We start from the raw sequence: 12,213 nt of genomic DNA on the forward strand, positions 1-12,213 counted from the left end.
CCTGCACAGAGATCTCTCTGTAAACGCTGCGTGTTCTCAATAATCACAAGTGTGATGTGTGTTTAGAAGTGGGCAGTGTGGGCTGTGGGACTTTGCTTGAGGCCTTTCTGCAGTGGTAAACTGACTTCTGGATCTGGATTTCTCAGTGCTTTAATAGAGAAAGCCAAATTCTGGGCTCTTGTTACCTACCTGTACCTGTACATTCTTAGCTTTAAGCTGTAGTGAGTTTCCAGATTCATCATGCTGGGAAAGTTCTTCACTTTTGCCAGCGTTATCTGAGTTGTTTTTTAACTTATCCTCCTCACAATTAACTTATAGGGATGCTTCAGTTCCTTCTATGCCACAATTCTATAATGCAGTGTAATAATCAAAGTCCACCTCTTGCTGTGCATAAACATCGTGAGTTCCCAGGAATATTCCAGTCCTCAGGATGACAGGCTTTAATGGTTTGTACACTGTAGGGAACTCACTGGATAATCTGTTCTGAAATAATGCCCAATGTGAACATAAAATTTCACAATAAGTAGCGTTGTTCTCCAACAACAAGCTCTTCCAGAGCAGCGATTTGGAAGCGTGTTTTAACAGTGTCGCTGTGAAACCCCACATCAACCAAGCTCGTAGTGTTTGCGGGGGAATTTGTGAAACCACACAACTCTGCCTGTGATCTGGGAAGTATCGTCTTTGTCATTAAGACAATAAACATGGCAGCTTCAGAGGCTCACTTTTGGAGTTCTGCAGGGGCAGGTGCCCTGATTTCTGAGGTGCAAACTTGATGCCATTCTTAGCAACTTGGAGACAGCATTTCTTGTTTTGCAGAGTGCTAAGCCCAGCCTACAGACCCACACCCAGATGTTTTAGCTGTTCTGCTGCTTCCAGTTTTCATTCCGTTTGAATGGCAAAAAATGTGTTGCTTTTTGTTACAGTTTGTTTCCACTGATAATGAAACTGAGTGTTTTGGTTTCACTTTTTTTTCTTTTCTGGAGTATTCTTTGGAAAAGGTGGTGTAGCTGAGCTGTTTACAAAGCAATTGTGCTTTATTGGAAGTCATAAAGCAGTTCAATACCCAGTTAACTGTTTCTGTGCCAGTCAGAATTACCGCTCTCTGGAAGCAAGTGGGGAATAGTTGCTCCTGGACAGCTATTGTAAGAAGTTGCTGGAAGATTTGGAAAAGGATTTTTCCAAAAGCAAGAGTTTCATGCTTCACCATCATGCTGCTTTACAAAACCAAGTAGGCTGTAAGAGCTTTCCAGCTATTGGAAGAAAATAATACTTTTGAAAGGTGTTATCATGCGAAGAACAAAATTCTTCCTGATCACAGTTGTTATTTGTGTTTAAATGCATACTGTGCTTGCTCACCTGTCATAAAGTTTTTAAGCAACACTGATAACCATCACAGGCTTTAACTCAGAAAGAGATGCATGATCTGGTACCTTGGGTTATTTTTAACTTTGATACTGAAGAGGAAATAGTCAAAACCGATACTATTTTTTCTCTTATGGTATCTAACCAGAACAGGAATATTAATTGAACTAATGGAAAGAGAGTTTTAAAACACTATAAAATTGAGTTTTGCTTTATTACTTACAATTTTGTAACTACTGGAAAGCACGTGAGCTTTATTATATCTCCGAGATGAGGAAAAATGGGCCGTGTGTTTTCTGTGCATGTAAATGAGGCAGAGGAGGAGCATTAGAGAGAGGAAGTGTTTGTGCTTCCACAAACAGAAAGAACAGGCTCATGGCTTGAAGTGTAAGTGAAGGTAGGAATTGTTTTTACATCTTTTCCTGCATTGCATTCTGTGCTTCTAGGAGTTTTGTCTCTTCCTTTAAAAAACCAAACCAAAAAAACAGACCTCTAGTTCCTCCAAGCGATGATACCTGTTTGAAATTGTAACTAAGCACAGAAGAGGCAACAAAAATATTCATGTTGCAACTGGATGGATATTTTCTTTAAGTTGAATGTGCTGTGGCAAATAACTGTTACAAATTTCTCTTAGTGGTGCCCTCAACCAAATGGGAGTGGCGGAGAGATGGAACAGATGTTTCTCTTGGTGTTTGTTCGTACTCCAATCGTATTTGAATTGTTCTGAGCTCTGGATCAGCTTGGGTATCCTCCAGAGGTCCCTTCCAACTCAAATTATTCTAAACATACTTTTGAATGGTAAATGGAATATTAAATGAGCAAGAAGTAATATTCTGAAGTGTTAACTGTTTGTTTTCCCTGGTGTGTTGCTATAGCTTAAAAAATAAACAGAAGGGGGCTAGGGGTAGCTGAGCTGTTTAAAAGATTGGACTTTCTTCAAATATATAAGCGAACTTGTGGGCAAATGGAAATGCCGCAGACTGAGTACAGTCTATGTGAGGTTGAATCTATTATCTCTGAGCCATGGTTTTGCAACCAAGTGTCTTTTCATTTTATATAGCAAGCATAGGAGGTATTTTCCTAGTGAATTTTGGATCTCACTTTGTGAAAGGCAGTGTAGAAACCCTGTGTACTTCAAACAAGAAGTGTGAGAGACAGTGGAAATAATCACTTGTTCTCTAGTAACAGTGTACTTTTCTCAAAGCTAATAAAGCGGGGAATAAAAGCACTTGGCAGGCATGACTGAGCAAGTACACTCACTGGGAATGTTTTTAGTCTGTTTTAGAAAGGTTGTGTCTGAGTACCTGAACTCTAGAAATGTGAAAACAGAGTTCAAAGAAACCAACTTACTTTTACAAAATTGAAGAAGAGAGAACGATGTAGGTCTTGTGTAGCCTTCACCTCTCTGGCATGTTGCTAACTTAGCAGGAGAAGTAAATTAGCACTGCTGGAGTGTAGTTTAAGAGCAGTTGAGTCAAGTGTAGAACTCCAGGTTCAGCGTACTTTTCTTTTGTGCCACGTTGCTTTTTCACCAGTAGCAGGTGAGGTATACGTCAAAGAACTTTTTTCTCTTTTTTTGTCCACTTTTTGACACGTTTCCTTACATTAACTTTATCCGTATGGATTTTACATAGGGTAGGTCTGGCAGTTGATTTACTTGTAGCTTCCAATTAAATAAATGCAGACAAATTGGGCTTTTGAGGATTGTGAACAATGAAGCATGTTTGTTGGATACGGGAGGTTTACTGAATTGGCCAAGACTTACGGTAAAGTTCTCTGAAACTGAGACAGCTGAGTCACATTATTGGCTGTACATTATGACCCTTTTCTAAGGCAAAGAGATGAAAAATAAAAACACACGAGATGTTTCTCTACAAGTCCAAGCAGAAAAGAAAGGAAAAGAAATTGGGAGGTTGCCTCCTAGACTGTACGGTATGTCAAAAGACTTATATATGTGGCTAAAACTAAACTCTTTTCCACATTAATCATATAATGCACACGCTAGTCAGTCTTGTGCTGGTACGTAATGAGGTAGTTAATGGAGATAGTGCCTCTTACTCTTCCAAGACTTTTCCCAGATTTTAACTCATGCTGTTAATTTGGATCGTGATCCTTCCAGAAGCATAGGCTACCTGTTGTGATCCCACTTGTTGTCTGGGAAGAATCTTGACTACCAGCCGCTTAGCAGTGAGTCCTTGTGGTGGGCAATACCTCTGCTGTTTTTCCTCAACAGAGCAACCTAATTTGGTCTTCAAAATATTAGCAGTCAATTAAAAAAAAAAATGTTCTTGAACATCCTCAAAATGCAAGAAGCCTTGAGCAGGACTGAAATGTTTGAGATTCAGCATTTCATCTGAGATGAATTATCCACAAGTAGGAATACCTACCTCTCCCATTCAAAGATAATAGAACAACATTTCTGTACCTTGGAACTTAAGCCTCTGACTTTCTAGAAAAACAGTGATGCTGATCTCTGCAGGGATGTAGGCAAGCTAAGCACGGAATGTCTGAAGGTACAGGCACAAAGAAAGTAATAATGACCAGAGAGTAAAGACTGCTTTACTACGCAAGCAATGTGGAAATAAATTGTTTCTTCTCAGATTTTACAAAAATGCTTTTTGTGGTGAGATATGTTGTTAGGTAACTTTGGTGCTCATTCCATTAAATAACTTTTTATTAAGGCTGGAAAGCATTAACTTGACTCTTGACTACAGGCATAGCTTTAAAAAAAAAAAAAAAGTTCAAGTTGATTGTGTTAACATAAGAAGTTTCGAGCTAAACCTCCCTTTGGGGAAGGAAGTGAATACTCTAAAACAAGCATGTTGTGGTCATTAAAGTGCTTAGATTCTAAAACATACCACTTATTCTTCGTTTTTGTGTTTATGTTGCCATTCTGAATGGAGTAATCAGCAAATGCTGCCCCTGGATTTTAATAGTGGAAACGATGCTAGTAGAACTGAAAACTTCTGCTGGGTTCTGAGAAGTTCAAGGGGATATTGAACATCCAGTTCCACTTACCAGTTTGTGAAGACAGTCCTCACTGGTGGGAGGAAAGCAATTAATCTGTTGCATTTTGTTCTGGTCATTTCTTGCTGTCGGTTCTGTGCGATCTTCTGTTTCAATGTCACCTATTGTAGAAGAGCACTTTTTGTAGAATCATAGAATGGTTTTCCTAAGAAAACCTTTAGCATCTAATTGAGATGCTGTTGGTGCAGAGGATACGCTTAACCAGCTGTGATTTTTTTTTTACATGGTATTTAGCTACAATGAAGAATTTAAAGTGGACATCAACATTTTAATTGAGTAGATTGAGTAGGTGAAGTTCAATTATTTTGCTTGTTAGTAAAATTCTATGAAGTTATTATGTTCCTCTTCATCTTGCTCTGAAATGGAGGATGAAGCACTCAGGTAGTTATCACTGCTCAGCAGCACTCCCTTGATCTTAGATATCTCCAGCTTGGAATGTTTTGACATGTTGAGGAAGATGGCATAACTGCTACCTAGGGATAAAGGATGTAAATGTGAACTGGGAGGCAAGGAAAGTACCTGAAGAGAAGGAGAGCAAAAGCTGTTCCTGACTTTGGAGGCTCTGCTTAAGTGCGTTGTCAAATTGTTTTGCAATCCAGCTCTTCTTCTTTCACCATCTCTTTTCCAAATCCCTTATTGTAGATCAGCAGACAGGATGATATCACAAGCAACTGCAAGGTGATGTGAGATGTGTAAGCATCATTACAACAGCTTCAAATCTCTTGCTGTCCTGGTGTGTGAGCAGGCTTCTTTTTTTTTAAAAAAAAAAAAAAAATTTTGCAATATGTTTCCTCTTCCCTAATTGGTGGGTTTTTATGGGCTGGAATTAAATCTGGGATACTTAACCTTGGGTTAAAACAGAGCATCGCACAAGCTTAACCTTCACCAGGCTTTTTTTTTTTCCTAAGAGGAAGTTCTGACACTGTAACATATCCCTTTTAACAGAGCTCTGATTGTACAGCAATGTATGCTGTAGTCTCAAAGCATTTCATCTGTTATGGACATGAAAGTGACCTTCCAAGCAGGAGAGTTGAGAAGTCTTTAAATTGTTGCAGAGAAGTTGGTGGTATTTACTGTTCAAATGCCTCTGAGCTCATGTCACTTACTACTTAGGAAAGTTCCTGTTATTTGTAGATATCTACTGAGGCAAATATTAGCAATTTCTTTCGGATGTAGTAAACATGAATGGGTGGTATCCTGACCTCATTAGAGAAACAACATGGGTAACAGCCTGAAGCATAGGAAAAGGAGATGCAGCAACAACAAGCGCAGTGTCTCGGCAGTGCTCGCTTGAAATAGTGCTTTCTTATTTGCAGAACACAGGGTTTGCAAAGCAGATGCTTCTAACAGATGCATACAGCAATGATAAATGTTTGATCAAAACAGGCTGAAGAACCCTTTGTTGCAGTTAACCATAGCTGTTCTTACACTTGAGGCTGAAACAGGCAAGGCCTAATGGCAACATAGTCAACATGAGTCATATGTTCAGGAAGAGCAAACAAACAAATGCAAATATGTTGCTGTCTCTGGAGTCATAATTGTTACCTTGGAGCTCAACCTGGAAGTGCAGAGAGAAGTCCTATTCAACCACCATCGACAGTCTGAACAAGGATAAACCTATGCTCCTTCAGGCTTCACAGAAACTTTTGGTTTGTTTCCAGCTTAAAGCAAGAAAATGTGCTTACAAAATGAGTAATTCTGTCGAAAGAGTTGTCTCAAATAGAGACACCTTCTGACACATGTAGGTGCAATGCACCTGAGCAGCCTGTGAGCTTTAGGGACAAAGGTGGAGCCCTACAGGAGCACGGATTGGTGTTAAATGATTTGCAGCCAAACAGCATCCTGCTGTGCCACTCAGTGTGTGGGTAAGTACCACTAGTCCCCATCTGCTGGTGTGGTCAGCAAAGATCCATCAGTAATCCTCTGTGGAAGGTTCCTGCTCCTTGCCCTTCAGCAGAGCTATCATTTATAGCTAAATAAATATCCAGTTACTTTCCATTGACTGGTTTTGTATCACCAACAAGTCCATTGGAGAGCAGTGCTTACTATTCTTAACTGATTCTCAAAAAGCCATTGTACTCTTCTGGGGTGGTTGTAGCTGATGAAGAAGTATGCAACAGTTTCTGCAGGGAAGGGTTCTCAAAAGACTGCATGGGTTTGCCTGCTGTCTTATTCTGCAGCTCTGTGTCTGTATAGAACAACTTGCTGAGGGCTGTATTAATGTCTGCCCTGTGCAGGTAGAGCGAGAAAGTTTAGCTGCAGAATTGAGATGTCTCACTTAGGGAGCAGTGCCTTTGTGTTAACTCCGTCACAAACTTTCCACAAATGATTTTAAAAAGAGAGTTAGGAAATACCTCAGTGGAAAATGTGTGGGGGTTTTGTTTCTAGTATAGGAGCTTAAAACAACAACAACAACAAACTCCCATGGCTTTTGCTGAGGCACGCAGTTCTTTGTAAAAGCTCTGTCAAAAGCAAAGCTTCATCCCATCTTCTGTTTGCCAGTGAAAAATAAACAATGTTTGTTGTTAGGGGAAGCCAGTAAATCTATACAAACCAAACCTGTGCTTCTATGAATGCTGCTTGGCTGCAGACGTTGGTGAAGGTAGGAAACCTAACTTCTATTTGGATTACGAAACAGAAGCTTCTGTGCTCCAATTCGTTCCCCTATATTTAACTTCAAAAATTTGCAAAGTTGCAGAAACACTGCTATTCACTGCCACCTCAATACTTATTTATTTTACCCATGAACTGCATTCAGGGTCTGGAGCAATTCTTTCAGCATAGCAGAAACCTTTTATCTCTATTTACAATTGCTTTCAACCTTAGTTCTAAGAAATGTTATGTGAATAGTATAAGATATGCCATAAGTCAACATCTGTTGAGTTTGGCTTTTTCAGCTTCTGCTTAGTAGAGGAAGGGCTGATGGGGTGCGTCTGCTGAGAAAAGGTAAATTAAAATTTATAAACAGAAGTTGTCCCCAGTCCAGTTATTGTAGGAAAGGAACATGTGTTTCTTTGTCCATATGAGCTGATGTGGTGAACATTGTCAATTGACTCCACTGCTACTTTTGCTTAGAAGCAAAGCGGAGGGGCAAGCGTAGCAGTGTGAGGACTGCAGTGCCTCCAGCATCACTGTATTTCTTTCCCTGCCCTTCTAGGCGTGGGCAGCTCTTTTTACGACAGAACTAGAGGTTCATCCCGCTGCAGCAGAGGGAGTCACTTGGAAAAGGCAGGCGTTGGGTGAGGACTCGGCTGGAGGGAGTGAGGAGCACCTGGCCTCGCTCTGCTGCTCCTTGTCCTTGTCTGTGTGCCAGCACTTCCTGTTTGCACGGATCCTGTTTACTGTCTGGGTTCCAAATAGCCCGGGAAGGTGGGAGGATGGGAAGAAGCAGGAAGAAAAGTAAACAGCATTATTGGAGTTTTGTATTTTGATGTATATACATGCTAGCATTTGTTACTATGTAGCCTAGTTTCGTGGAAGAAACTCTCCTCTTCTCTTGAGGTTGTTCTGTACTAATTTCCAAAAAGAAGAGAAGGCTTCAGCATGCAGAAACTGAAATTGAAGCCCTTGGTAGCAGAGTTAGAGGTGTGCTTTTGCTTTGTATTCTCTCTGAAGTTCATATAAGGAGCGCTTGTCACTCATACAAATTATTTAAAAAAAAAAAAAAGTAAATAAAGGAAAACCTTATTTCTACTGGTACAAAATGGCTTGTTGCTCTGATTTTTGCTGCCTAACTTCAAGGCTTTCGACTTAAACAGCTCAAAAGAGCACGCGCGCTGCTCCCTGGGCTCCAGCGCACCGCTGGCCCTGGCAGCACAGCCCTGACCCCAGCAGTCAGATGGGAGAGTCATTCCCATCCCACTGCTCCCCCAGCCCTGAAGCAGTGAGTAATAAGTATGTGAAGGAAGCGTAAAGAGAAGACGCATTGCTTTAATTCTTTGCTGTGCTTTATGACTACTAGTCCTCTATAAATACGAGATCCTTTGAGGTAAAGCTAGAAATGGAATTCTTGAATGACTTAGAACTAAAAAGAGACTTAATTCCAGGCTTTCCTTTCTTTAACAAAGAAAAAGAAATCTGCCTTAAACTGGAAGAAAATGTTCTGGGACGGATGCTGTGCTCTTGGTATGTCATGGGCTCCCTAGGGAGAAAGTGCAATCGTGGTGGGAGTTGTAGAGGTCACCAGCAACTTGCAAATGCCTCTTTCCCGTCATCTTGTTTTCGTGGCTCCCAGACAGTGAGGCCGTAAACAGTGTGCCTGCATGGCTGGGGGAGGCTGCTCAAGGGGATATGGAAATAATGTGATGTCAAAGCCCTAGAATTTATGAAGGTGTTCTGTTTTTCTTACAGGGAAAAAAAGAATAGTAGTACTTTGGGCTTTCTTAAAAAACGGACAAACAAAGAAACAACTGTTCATCTTGGGGGTTTTTTCTGGATATCTGATACTATATCATTCTTGAGTAATTTTTCAGTGTGGCCTAGTGATACTTTGTAATGAGTTCCTTCTTTTTTTGTGGATGATCTCACCAGTGGTTGAATGTCACTGCAACCAGAACACAAAGATATTAGTTTCTGAAAAAATAATGTCTGCATGTGAGATAGGCTTTATCAGATGTTTCTTTAAAGCTACCTTCTCATATGTAACTAAACTAAAACAGAGTTTCAGTGAGGTTTCCTCTTCACAGGAGAGAATGATTTTGTATTTCTTCTGCGCTGTAATTCTACAGATACTACCAATAATATTATTTTTTTTCTAGCTTGGTTTAGAACAAGGTAAAGGTGCTGCTTGGAGCTAAGGGGAGGGAAGTAGGTAACTGCAGCTAAAATTGATATTGTTGCTTCTCTGTTTCAGAAGGAAACAAAACACTGGGAAGATGTGTTTCTGGCTGTTAGATCCCTCTGCATGTTGTTTCCCTTGAGCTGCTGTTTGTGATCAGATAAGAAATTCTGCGTATTTGCACCTCCTCCATGGAAGAATAAAGACAAAAATAATACGTAAGAAATTCATATACGTAAATAATACGTAAGAAATTCACCCTCATTAACTTGCATTACATTAGTCTTCTCCTGCTTTCTGTTATAAACAAAGCAGCATTGCTACTGTGTGTAACAGTGTTGTCATAGAGGAGTTTCAGACATCTTTGTCTTCCTGGATTTTGGAAAAGCGCCAGCTTGGCAAGCAGGAAGAACAAAAGGACAGGACTGAAAATATCTCGTTGGAGGCAGTCTCACCGTCACCACACAGCAGGTTGGGACAGCAGCAAAATTAGACAGGCAGCCCTGCCTAGTTTTCTTCATGGTAAGCGCTAGAGTGTCCGTTCTCTAAAGATGAGAGTAGAGTATTTTGGTCTTGAGAAAGTTTGAAATTTTGGGGACAATTGGAATATAGATTTTTGGTTGTCTGCAGAGTGTTACTTTTGCCACACAACTTCTTTTTCATGATGTTAGTTTTGGGGATTCCATAGACCTTTTAAAAAAAAAAAAAAAGCTTTTTGTGGGAAATAGCTATGGTTTTGTTCTTCTGCTGGTTTGGAAGGGAACTGAGTAAATCACAGAACTCACAAGTGTGCAGTAAATTGGAATCTGTAAACATGGTTGGATTGTTTAATGAGCAGATTCTTTTTTTTCCTTAGATGACAGTGATAAAAGTCTAGAGCATACTTCCAACTGGCAAAGAAATCGAATTTACATACCAATCTTATTGAGCAATTCTTTGATACTAAAGATACTGCAAATTATTATAAAATGCTACTACATCCTGTTTATGACAGCCATGTAATGAGATTTGTCTTACAACTGGAAAAGCTAATGTCTTCAGTTAAAGAGTAGAAGTTTGAATGACTAATTCGCTTTCAAGTACGGACTGATAAAATTGCACTGAGTGTTTAGTCTGCAATTCTGAATTGATTTTGAAGCACTAGCTGGTGTTCACAGCAATGCAACATTATTCAGTCCTCTTTCAGTTACTGGAATGCTGGAATGCATACCTTTTTGCATAAGCATTGCATATTTTATACCTTTTATGTGGTGTTTCTGTACAGTTCATTTTTGCTTCTTATTTCCCTCTGTATTTGCTAGCTTTTTTGTTAGTTGGTACATAATAGAAGAATTTCCTCCTTGCAAAGCCTGAAGAATAGTTGAAGGTGCTTGTGTGGATGACAGATAAGTCCTAAAGTGAACAAAATGATCTAGATTTTTCCCTGGACTGACCCGCAGGCTTGCATGGTGAGTCTTTATATCTGCTTTATAAAACACGTTAGTGTTAGATGGTGCTCCTCTCTTTGGAGAGTCATTCCACAGAAGATTTACAAAATGGGGAAGAAAATCATGTTAACCATGTTACTTACTAGCCAAATATTCACCTGAATATTTGTTTGAATATTCAGGTCATCCACCTGAAGTCAGTAGAATATTTGTGAACAGTCTCTGCAGTGAAAAATTCATCTAATCTGTAAACGGAATCTGTAAAAATCAGTGTTCTCTTCTTAGCAAGAAGGTTGTCTGGATTTTCCAATAGAGGAGTTCATGAAAGGTCACTTCTCTATTGTAATTTGCTGGTTTTTGTAATGCGGATTCCATTTGTACTGAAGGATAAGTCCTTTTTAGCAAAATGCATAGAAGTGAGACCAGCAGAAGACTCTCTGAGTCTTCTGATAAACATAATGTGCAACAACGCAGCGGAAAATGCACTGCCAGGGTGTCCTACTGAGCTGCAGATGCATGAGGTTTTTATGTGATAGTGTGGCTCTAACAGCTGCAGTAGGCTCAGATGTCTTTAGGGAAAATATTTGGGGGATTTTGACTAGAGTTAATTTGTCCCAAGCTTGGTTTGTATATATTATGAACACAGAACATGTTATGGTTAGGAACCTCTGTTAACTGGGGTGTGGTGCAGCTCTTAATGAATTTTTCCTCCACTGACCTCCATTCCTCAGAGAGAAGGAATTCTCGGAAGTAGTAGCAGCAAACTTCAGTGCCTGGTAAATGTTTTCAGAGTTAACATACTTGTATGTCATTGAGAAGGCATTAGAAAGCTAATTGTAGCCTGCAACTTGTAATAAAACATTCAACAGAATGAAGTTCAGTTAACCATGCTGCCTCAGTTCTGCATGATTCAGTACTGTGAGATGGTAAAACTTTGGCAGTTCATCAAGAACATGTTTTGAAGACTTGCATCTTAGAATTCTTTTAACTAAATTTTGTAGTTTGACTGTATCCTATAAGATCATATAAATTAGTATTAGTATGGTAAGTGTATCTGTTGAACTGAGTAGGAATCAGTATTTTGGGAGACCTGTTGTTGAGCTTCCCTCTTTCTTCCTCCATATATATTTATTATTTTTGAATTGAGTTTCAAAATTTAATCTGTTAGGTTAGTTGCTTAGCAAGGTTAGCGATGAAGAACATGCTTAACGGATCAGGAAGGTAGTAATGAGTTCAAAAGACCGTGGTCCGATCTGCAGGTGTCTTTCAATTTTTCTTTTCTGACAAAGCTTTTGGCACAGGAGCAAGGTTTCAGGTATTTTTGGATTGCAGGTGTGGTGTAGTGTTCATTTGAAGTGCTTGCTTGTAGTCTTAGTTGGATCTAAATAACATTTCTCCAGAATTCTCTGACAATCATACTTTGACTGTCGAAGAACATAATTGATTCTCTTTATTCCAGGCAGCCTTCCAGATTTGGAAGTGTACCCAGCAATGCAAGCTGCCAACTGTACTTCAAAACTGTTTCTGTTTATGTTTTTGCTTTCCAAATCCAAACCCTGGAGGCGTGCTTACATGTACAAGTGAATGTGCACACAGAGCGACTATACACACAGACTCAGC

General features: G+C 39.7%; 1 protein-coding gene across 4 annotated transcripts in view; it reads left to right on the top strand.

Annotated features, from left to right (window-relative positions):
- The window catches only part of PIK3CA (phosphatidylinositol-4,5-bisphosphate 3-kinase catalytic subunit alpha), a 42,341-nt gene that overhangs the window by 564 nt on the left and 29,564 nt on the right, over positions 1-12,213 (top strand). Inside the window, exons 2-4 of one of the 4 annotated variants that reach the window (XM_021395562.1) lie at positions 9,242-9,384; positions 9,479-9,688; positions 10,468-10,614. The exons of 1 other annotated variant lie outside the window; for it this stretch is intronic. The gene's annotated coding sequence lies outside the window, so the exon portion shown is untranslated. Of the gene's footprint in view, positions 1-1,669; positions 1,760-9,241; positions 9,689-10,467; positions 10,615-12,213 lie in introns of those variants that run through there. 2 more of the 4 variants (XM_021395560.1, XM_021395561.1) reach the window with 2 other exon arrangements.

The sequence above is a fragment of the Numida meleagris genome, chromosome 4 (genome assembly GCF_002078875.1).
Source record: "Numida meleagris isolate 19003 breed g44 Domestic line chromosome 4, NumMel1.0, whole genome shotgun sequence".
NCBI lineage: Eukaryota > Metazoa > Chordata > Aves > Galliformes > Numididae > Numida > Numida meleagris.